This window comes from Nestor notabilis, unplaced genomic scaffold (assembly GCF_000696875.1).
Source record: "Nestor notabilis isolate BGI_N333 unplaced genomic scaffold, ASM69687v1 scaffold13679, whole genome shotgun sequence".
NCBI lineage: Eukaryota > Metazoa > Chordata > Aves > Psittaciformes > Psittacidae > Nestor > Nestor notabilis.
Window position 1 is genome coordinate 1 of NW_009944170.1, and position 10,907 is coordinate 10,907.

Here is a 10,907-nt window from a genome sequence, read left to right on the forward strand (position 1 = left end):
CCAGCGATCCCTTCCAACCCTAACAGTTCTGTGAGTCTGTGCCACTAGCCTAGTAGACAGGGGAAAGCCAGGAGGAGCGAGGTCACAGTCTGGGAGGAAACCAGAGCCTTTCGTCCCACCCCACCAAGAGGTACAAGGAGCTGCAAGTCTGCACATGCAGGCAGGGACAAGGGGTCACTGCCATAGCACACCAGTGAGAACATCCCATTCTGACACACATTTGGCAGACAAAAGGTGGGTGACAGGACTCTAACCCCCACTTAACGCCTGAGTCCTGTCCAGTGCCAGCCAAGCCATGCTAATGCAGAGCAAGAGTCTGCTCACACTGCATCATGTGCACAACAGCACCCAGGAGTAGGTAAGAAACAGATGAATTGAGTGGGCTTTTCCCCTGGTTACACCTTCTCAGCCTCTTGCAATCAGGGATTTACATCCTTAGTGGACAAGCGGCTAGACAGCCACAATATGGTCCTAACTGCATTTCTGCTCATAAAAGAAACTGCTGTGTCCCCAGTATGCAGACACCTTGCTGTCAGCAGTCACCATTTGCTCATGTTACTCTCAAGGATGGTACAGGTGCAAATCCTTTCCATAGATTGCAGTAGGTGTGGACCATGCTGAAGGACAATGGTCAAGTGCAACAGTGAACAAGGAACCTAAATATCGATATAAAAACTGTCCCCAGTGTGAGAAACTTCTGATTCCCCATTGATCCTGTCTCTGTCCTGCTTGAGGTACAGGCTTCTTCCCACCTGGCAAACAAGCGAAGTGCATTTTCATTTCCATGACAGTCAGGTCTAGCAAACCCACCCCTATCTCACACATTATGATTAAATTCCAGATGTGCTCCAGGCTTTTTACACAAACCTGTCGCTGGTAAGGGGTACCTGAAGGATGAGAGGACCCTTTTTCTCAGGCAACAAGCAATTGCATTCTTTAAGTTACTTGTGCCACTTTCCAGAAAAAGTTTTATGTTACTTAACCCATCTGAAATTATCCACTGCTACTGGAAGAGCTTTTCAAATAAAACCTCTTCTTAGAGGAAATTTTCACTGAAAACAGCTCCAGATGAGCTAAGCAGCAGGTCCCGACAGGTGCTACGTAAATGGCTACAAATCACTCCCTATCCTCACAGCCCCCTGCCTAGCTGATTATTCTTGTTCTTGGATTTATAAGGCCAGCTCCCCAAGCACTCTCAACATCTAAAATAATTATATTCCTTAAATATCACACACAGACCTAGGCCAAAGTGAATTACGCAGAGCCATTTCATTATTAAACACAAGCTAGACTGAATCACAGCAACATTTCTGTTGCCCGCAGCTCAGCGCTATCACTGCTGCCTCAGCGCAGCAGTTCTCTACCTAGCATCCTCTGAGCTGAGGTTAGCAGATCCTCATGCAGGACAGGAACCTTAATTCACGAGGCAACAGGTCTGGTTCAGCTGTAACCAAGCAGCAGTCCAATATGCCCTGGGTGACAGACTGCATCTTGTTCAATTTTATTTTTTATTTTTCCAATGGAATATGGAAAACTCTTTTCAGCTCACACTCTCCTAAAGAGAGAGCCTCCTTAGATCATGCTTTTGAAGCCTTAAATGTCTTCAGCTCAGGGATGCAGCCCAGTTATCACCAGTGCCCCTGATTTTCCTCTGCAAGTGATAATACACCTTGTACTCCTGACGGAGCCAGTAGCCTGCGTACGTAGTGACTGTCATCCTCTGGAGAGAGACCACTCTTCAATTAGAGAAGTCCCACCATTTTAGAAATCAGCATGCACACAGGATTGATTTCTGTCTGTAACTGAGCAACAGGGATTTCTGAGGGAGAAGTGGGTTGTTAACATAAATAGAGGGATAGAAGGGATTTTTTTTATAAAAGGGCTGAAATGACTGTGCAATACCAGAAAAATCAAAGCTGTCCACTTCCTGGAGACCCTCCAGGTGTGTCAAGAAGACATGATCTTCCCCTTGATCAGAGGCCAGCAAAGAGGTGGTGGGAAAGGGACAGAATGCAGGTATTCAGTCAGCGTTTAGCCTAAACAGCCCAGTGACACCACTGAGGTGATGAAAAGAATGGAGACCCTGTTTATGGACCTTCCCCACCAGCAGCTCTACGGAGCAAACCACAAACCACAAACTAGCAGAAGAATTTGAAACTTTTGGCCAAAGCAGATGCAGGAGAGGAGAAAAACCAGAGTGTCTATCTACTACTCTTTCCACCTCACCCTTTCAAAGTCACCCAAAAGCTTTTTACCTGTCAAGGGCACTTCAGCAGACTACATCACCCATAAAGAAAACAGGCAGCCATTCCAATTCACTGTGCAATAAACTCCTTCCCACCTCCTCCTCCCACCAGTCAAGTTTCCCTGGGAGGCCAAACTTACTTAGCCCTTGCTTGGTCCTCTTAAGTCATTCAGCAAATCAACAACAGAAAGAAGAAAAGCTATGGAATTCAAAGTGAAATTCAATACTGGCTTTTAGGGACCAAGCCCAAGGACTGCATTATTGTGTCTAAAGAACTCCAATGTCCTCACACAAAGCCGCAAGAATCCATTAGCATCATTTAAGCCTGATCCCAGTGACAAAAAATACCAACAACAAAAGCCAACAAAATGCATAAACACGCACACATCAATTACCTAAAATATACTTTCAAGAGCCAGTAACATATTTGTGCAGCACAGAAAAGCAGCATTTTAATGCGGGTATTAACTACTGTTTGTTAAATAAACAATATTTAGTCTTTCATAAGATTTATTTCCTTCTTCCTTCACTGTTGGTTTTTAGTTCTCCCCAAAATGGACAGGGAGGGGAAGGTGAATTCTGCTGAATAAGCTACTCATACACGATGGTTACAGAACTAGAGCTTAACAACTGATCAACAGTAACATTATTGAACTGACATTCCTCTGATATTACAATAATGATTTCTATGGTCTGCTGACTAGGGGGAGCTGACAATCAAGATTAAATCTAAATGCCTCCAACTGCCATCCCTGTAAACAGCAGAAATACTAGGGCAATCACTTCATTTCTACATGCATAAGCAACCAGGTCAAAAAGAATCCTAACAGGGTAACAGCAGGTATGCTGGGAAAATTATATTGACTGAAGATTTCAAAATGATTAACCAAAATTATCCACCTAGCTCCTCGACCAACCATGGTGCATTATTACCAGACGTTTATGGAGATCCTGAGGTTTATCCCAATCTGAATTTACCAGCAAAAAACGTCTGTTGATGTCCTCCAAAAAGAATCATTCATTTTCTTATGGTTTATATTGCAGCACATACACCTGTGCTATAGGCTCCAAAGGAATGGAGGGGATGACTCCATAGGGAATGACTCTGATTTCTCCTACAATATGGAAAGCAATCCTTACAATGGAACCAGTCAAATTACTACAGCCCAGAAAGCTATCCCATGTCAACTGTGCTATTGCAGCTGCATAAGACTGTGCTCTTAGACCACGTTAACTCATAGCACCAGAAAAACACAAGCATTGCTCCTATGCCCTCATGAGGGCAACTGAAGTCTATATATTTCACTTTACATGAGAAGCAGCCTAAAAGCACATCCGCAACCAGCTAGCTTGTGATCATAAATACAAGTCTTTATTACTGACTTTTTACATTATTAAGCCCCCTACATTACATTTCCTAAAAGCAAGCAGAGTAACAAAACTATATTGGCTAGTGGAAGACCAAATCAATCCCGGTATCACTGTTATCTCTCTGGGATCTTGCTTCATCTTGAGCCAAAAGAAACCATTTCTAAGAAAAATGCCCTGCTGAGAGTGGTGGGAGACTACAGGTTTAATGAAAACAAGCTCTTTGATAAATAACAGGGATGCAAAGAATTTTGCCCCCTTAATCCTGATTAGCATTTCAAATGAAGAGATGCCATTACTCATTTTCATTTCCTTGCAGCATACCTGAAAACAGCTCTGTGTCACAGACTAGCTGTTGTGTTTCCTGGCAAAGCACTACAGTCTCCAAGGGAAAAAGTTTCTCCTCTTGAATTTCTCTTTTTAGGAAAACTATCTTCTACTGTCAACAGAGCTGACAGAAATAAAGTGACCCATATAGTAGGCACGAACTAACACAGACCAACAAGTTCTTTAAGTTAAAGCTGCCAAACGTACCTAGAGCTACAGCAGCACCTCAAACAAATCAATAAAAGCACCAAAAGCCCTAAAAATCTGCACAGCTATGACATAAATCCACAGGAGGTGAACCAAGCACTGCTGCAAAGCCTCCCAGTTCACTCACATCAGCTGCGAACAAACAACCCCTTCCTCTGTCCCTGCAGTGGGCATGCTTAGAGTCAACAACACCGAAATAAACCCCTCAACCACCCAGCACTCCCCCAGAGATGTGCATAAAAAGCCAACCACCCTGCAACGCTTCCCTCTGATTCTGACAGCAAACACAGTAACAATACAAAGGAAAGGGGAGGGGGGAAGAAAAGGAGGGGAAAGGAGGAGAAGGAATCGAGGCCACCCTGAGAACCACACAGGTTTCACGTAGGTGTTGTCTATGCTTGGAAGTGTTGCGCCGCAGAAGGAGCAGCTCTGGGAAACAGGCTTAATAACCTTTGACATCCTTCTCCTTCACAAATGCATGTACCTATGGTGTGATGCCCAGCTGTCTTGCCTGAAAAGCAGGCAAAATCCTTCCTAAGCCCCACGACTCCTGCTAAAGCCCATCTGTCAGCAAGGCAGAAAATAGGTGGCTTGGGTTTGCCCCATGTTTGTAGCAGGATCTTACGAATACTTCATAACCCAAGGAAGCATGACTTAGGAAGGAAATTAAATGTTCCATCTAACATCACAAGAAAGGAGTTAAAAAAGCCAAAAAACCAACAACATTTAAGGAGCAACCTAGCTCGAAAGGTTAAGGAGCGATACCGCTTGAAAGAAAACAGTGTAACTAGGTCAGAGAGAGAATAGTACAATGTCATTTGAAAAGTGTGATGATGAACAGAAGGAAGGAGTACCAAAGATTTATACAGCAATAATTCTAAAACTGATGGAAGTAATGTTTTCTCCTCTTCTCTCTTTTTTTTTTTTTCATTTTTAAAAATATGGTATAAATTATATTCCTACTCCTCCTTCCCTCGAGTTGCAGCACAGAACTTAAATTTCAAGCAGATCAGTGGGTGGAAGATCAAAGAATGTTTTTCAGAATTTGTTTTCTACCTACATGGAGGTGGGAGTAATATGTCATAGGGACCAAAATGTATGTGTGACATTGTATTAGAGATTTCCCAGCTCAAAAAGTGCCCAAAATTCATCCTTTAAAGTGGTAGAGCACATCATTCCTGGGGACTACCAGTCTGTATCCTCTGCACTGACAGCACAAGAAATGGGAAGCTCTCAACAGCTCTCAACAGTGACATTCGTCCTCAGGAGCTGCTAAGTGTTTCAGTTAAAGCAGGGGACAACTGACAGCTTTGGCTAGCTGACAGTCTGGAGGAGCTAAACATCAAGTGATTCACTAGCCTGATCAACCTGGCTGAGACACTACAGAGACGTTGCCTCCACAGATGAAAATTAACCCCCCAGACATTCATTAGGAGCCTGGTATTGAGCCATGTAATTGCAGCTAGTAGTAATGGAAATTCTTAGCTGACTCTGCTCGGGTTTCACTCCTTGCTGACACAAAGGTGGTGAGCTAGGTGAGATCTTTTGAGTAACAATCAGCAAACAGAGAGATGAAAGCTTGGAGAAGCAAAAATAGTTCAGAGATGCAGATCATGAGAGCAGAAACAGGCCCATCCCGAAATGCCTGCTTCCTAACAAGATTAGCAATCCCTAGTACCAGCTCTAGACCACACAGAGGAATCCTTATTCCTGCATTACCATCACAAAATTTTATATTATAAGCCTTTTCTAAAGTTCTGCTTACTCTGCTGAGGGACACAGAGTTGGTGGAGAGCATTAAGCTTTTGTTACTATCTTACTTTGCTTTCCTCAACACAATACCTGGGCTTATTTGACTTGAGAGGAGTGCAGAGATCTCAGACTTTTCTCTTTAAATGCATTGAAGCAGGTTCCTGGAATGCAGAAATAAAATACACTTATTTGCATTTCAACAGGACAGAAGGGGTGTTAGGGTCTCTGATATCCGTGGGATCCGAAGCAATGCATGCACCATCATAACCTGGTCTAATCCACAGTTCTGCACAGGCATGCTTTACCTGGTTGTTACTCTTAGGTGGGACAAACAACACACAAAAAAATTGCAACCCAAAGGAAACAAAGGTTATTGTAGCAGGAAGTTCCTCACTGAGGATGGAGGGGAGTGCACACAAGCCGGGTGTTCCCTTCAGTCACTATGGCTCTGTGGCTCTTTAGAGACTGAAAGGAAAGCATGCTTTCAAAAACAACTGTTTAAGACAAGGATTAATGGTTTTAATCCTGTGTTCCCTGACTTTTATACTGCCAGATTAGACTCTGTTGTCTCTTAGCAGCTTGGAAGGGCCTTCAGGAACAGATCACGCACTTCAAACAGGTAAGAAATGGCTGCCCCAGAAACACAATCCCAACAGAAATATTTTTAACAGGAAAAACTTCATTTTGGGGGAGAAACAAGGAGGCAAGCTCTCTAACTGAGTAGACCCCTGGCTTCTCTAGTGGCTCAGGGACACTTGGTCTCCTCCACCCCTTCTCTGCCCATAGCCACACGATGATCTAGCAGAAAGCACTGCCCTCCTGCAGTCCTTCTGGCATGCTCCCGTCCCCATTTAGTAATAACAGGAAGATGGGAATTCCTTGCTGAAGAGCCTCAGCCATGAAATGGAAGAAGCGCAGAGACTGCAGGTGAGTGTAATTGTGGTGTACACAGCAGACTGATTAGTGTGATTTCCTCTGCGTAAAAAGTAGGGGCTGCTGGGTGGAGTGTTGGCCACCTGATGCTCATTCCCTTCTCTACCTGAAATGACAGGAACGGATCAAGCAGGATGCCAGTACTTCTCTTTAAATTGAGTGTTTGCTTTGGAGGACTTTTACAGGAGGGGAAAAAAAAAAAAGAAAGAGAGAGAGAGGAGGCAGAAAGACAGTATCAAAAAATAATATTAAAAACAATAAATCCTTAATTAAAGTGCAGGGAACTGACAGCAAAATGAGATAAACCCTACCTTGCAGCTTCTAAAGGAAATTCCATGTCCCAGCAATCCTGATCAAGTATTCAGATTATGTAGAAAATTAAGGAGGACGGGTTCTTCAGAAGAATTCAGCACAAGCAACTTTCACTTAATTTGGTCACTTCATTACAGTGCTTCTCCAGGAGATAAGGCCTAGCCAGGAAACAGCCTTTGAGAAAAAGCAGATCTTTCATACAGGAATGGAATCTTATCTCCATCTGCAGCCCCTGCTGGGATGCCTCTAGCCAAGTCCCCCAATAGAACCATCCCAGGTCCCCCAGCATGATGGTGAGGCTCCCTGATAGCATGATGGGTCGACAAAGATCTGCCACCTCTTAGCAGAAGACACACAACGAGCACGACCCCCTTACACCCAGTTTTCACATCATGGGGTAGCACAGTCACTAAAGTCAGCCCACGTCAGAAGTTTGGTGATGCCCTTGACTCCATAAATGAGGTACCCTGAATATAGCAGATGCAAAGGAATTTACATTTGCAAGACAATATGGGCAGGTGGCACTTAGCACACAGACTAATGAGAGAGTGTCCTTCCCAGGATGCTGCGTAGCAAAAGCAGGGATTCACTTCCTCAGAGGTGACTCCTTGCAGGCTCTCTATGGGCCAGAACACCCATTTCCTCTCCTTGCATAAGAAAGGCCTTGTCACTGCCACCTTGCTGGAGTGGAGTGTCACACACCTTGCCACAAGGTGACAAAAGGAAAACACAGTGGCCAGCACTGTGCCACCACTTCATTCACGAGGACTGCAGTGCCTGCAGGAAATGAAGCAAGCATGCATGGCCAAAACTAGGCTCTTTTCAAGCCAATCTTCTCGTATCTCATGAAGCCCAGGAACCTTCTCATGAAGGTTATGGTCACAAAATGCAAATCCAGAGTATTACCAGTGAATCACAGTATCACCGCACCAGATTAAAGCTGGTGTGAGCACAGGAAGAACCAGCCTCGAAATAAACTGCCTCTACGCTGTAGTCATGAGGTTCCTGACACTGCCCCAGGCAGACTTCATTTCCTTTCCAAGTAGAGACTAGCCACAGCCTCCTTTTTTAAAGGAATAAATGAACAATGGTCTGGTCATGATTTTTTTAGGCTAACAACCCATAGGTTGGACTTAGTTGTTTTAACTGTTCCTGATGTGTTCAGCTCTCTTTCAGCCATGGTGGTGCTGCATCTCTCCTCCAGCTTCCCTCACCATCAAATGCATCTGCAGCAGCTAACCCGGGATGTCAGCAACCTCCAGTCCGAGGAGATCACAGAATCATAGAATCAAAAAGGCTGGAAAAGACTTTCAAGATCATCAAGACTAAGCACTAAGATGAGTGCTGCAACTGGATCCCTTTGTTACTCTCGGTCCCAGTTAAGCTGTCACTCGTCCCCACCTGTAAATGATGTTAACTGTGTGATTCACCATCAGCCTGAGGAGTGAGCACTGAGCCCATCCTCAGCAGAGCACTGCTGCACTAACTAGAACATGGGCAGTCACGACTCTGGTATTTAGCAATCCTTCCAGGGCTTCAACTCACTAGGACAAAGAGACCTTTGCTACAGGAAAGATTAAGATCGGGGCTGAAATTCATGAACAGCTTGATGCAATTTGTGTGTTTGGAGTATGACAGCTCAGAGTCAAAGGACAGAGTTTCATAAAGTTTTCTTGCCTTTGAAAAATTTCATTTTCAATAACCTTAATTCTGCCTGGATTTAACAGATCTGACTCACCTTCTACATCAGCCAGACCCACGGAGAGAGATGCTCCTGATTTATACCAGAGAAGAGAATCATCGACCGGGATGCTGGTTCTCATTTACAAGGAATTTGCCCCAGTCTGAATGCATATAGGAATGAAGTAGGAAGGATAAACTACCAGTCTTAGGTCAGCATGCACCTAAAAGCAGTACATAACTGGAAATCAGGCTACTGTCTCCATGTCTAGTCCTTTCTAGCAGCTGATGGCAGATTAATAGGATGTGTGACAGACAGTTGAACTGGAGCTAAGTTGGAATAAAAGGGAAGGTACATGTATCTGCCTGCCTGGCAAAGTACTGAATATACAAACACTGCAAGCAGATCCTATGGGGAGAACCACACTTTTAATCACAGTTTGGTGTATTTGCCTTTATGGGTCCCAATTTTAAAGGCAACCCCAGATCTGGCAAAAGGAATGAAGAAGAAGAGATGAATCTTAGTGCAGATGGCTGCACCAAAGTGAAACTCTTTTCAGTATTAATGGACAAGCAGCAAGACACAAGGTGAACAAGTTAATGTATTAGCATTTCTCATTTCATCTCTTGCCAGAGTAAAATTTGTTCTCAAAGCACTATCAGCACTATCAGACACACCAAGAATCATGTCCTGAAGGCCTTATGGTGTTTACCAAAGTGTCCTTATTGTTGACACAAACTTAAAAAAAACCAAAGAGATGGCTCCCTTGTGGAGTGGAGAGAAAGGAGTGATCAGATCTTACATCAGAAGTCTTCCGAGGCTGATCACACAGAAGACAGAATCGTCCTCCTCACATGTTGATCTACCTGCCTCTTGAAGGGCTATCTTCCCATTCAGACGAAACAAGTGCTCAGGGCCACACTCTGTGCTCAACAGCACCAAGTGTGGTGGTATTGACTGAAGGTATCTCTTGATTTCTCCCTGTCAGCCAACTATCCTAGATAGCCCAAGCAGTATTTTCATCCCTGACTCTGCAAATTGGGCCCACACTAAGTGCGCTGCAGGGAGCTTCTCTAGCTCTGGGTGAACAATACCTGCAAAGATGTAAGCATTTGCTAAGATGTGCCCCCTCTTCTTTCCCTTCCAGCACCACTCAGCTTTGCTCTGGGGCTCAGCAGTCACAGAGCTTCATAGAGGGCTGCAGCAGAGTGACGGGGGGGATGCAGAAAGGCCGCCAAGGCAGAGAAGCCCACCTGCTTCCCCCGGATGCACATTACTCACCAGTGGGTGCTCAGGACCTCACTCCCACAGGGGCACAGTGCCACCCTGTGGAAACGGTCCTTCCTCTCCGGGCAGCTGGGGAAGGACGCAGGGAGATGGCTCGCAGCCGCATCGATGCTCATTAGCTACACTGCTAATGCACAGGCAAGCCATATCCATTTTGGCACCACGCTGAAGCAGAGCTCTGTGAATTTAATTTATTGAGACTAATGCAAATTTAATTTCTGCTAATTCTTTGTAATCACATATATAGTGGCAAGGTGGCTGCTGCCGACACAGTGATGTAGCTTCTGAAACCCACAATTACTGCCACTCGCTCCACTTCCCCCCACCGACGAACTAAAAAACAAGGGGCAGATCATCAGCAGATCTTAGACAAGCCAGACGAGGGACCAAAACTGGGTGCCACCTCTGCCCCCAGCGCATGAGAGCAGCAGGCAGAAAAGAGCTTCAGACACGGCGGGACACTGATGCCGGGTTTCTTCCATCCTGCTACATCCAAAAAAATTCTGAGCCTCGGTCCTTGCTTTGTGTGGGCCAGTGAAGAACCAGGAGGCCCTAGCATTATCAGGTCAGCACTAAACAACAAGATACAGCACTGACTGTGTAATTCTGTCAGCAGTAAAATAAACAGCAGGTGAGCACCAATGGAAGTCTCAGTACACTCAGAAGGTTATTTAAACACAGTCTGGAGACCTATTTATTCAAAAAGGGTTCTAATTAGCCTGCAAATTAACCTCAACATATCTCTCTATGGCAGACTGAGAAATGAGAATCCTTAGAAAAAGAAAAAAATTAAGT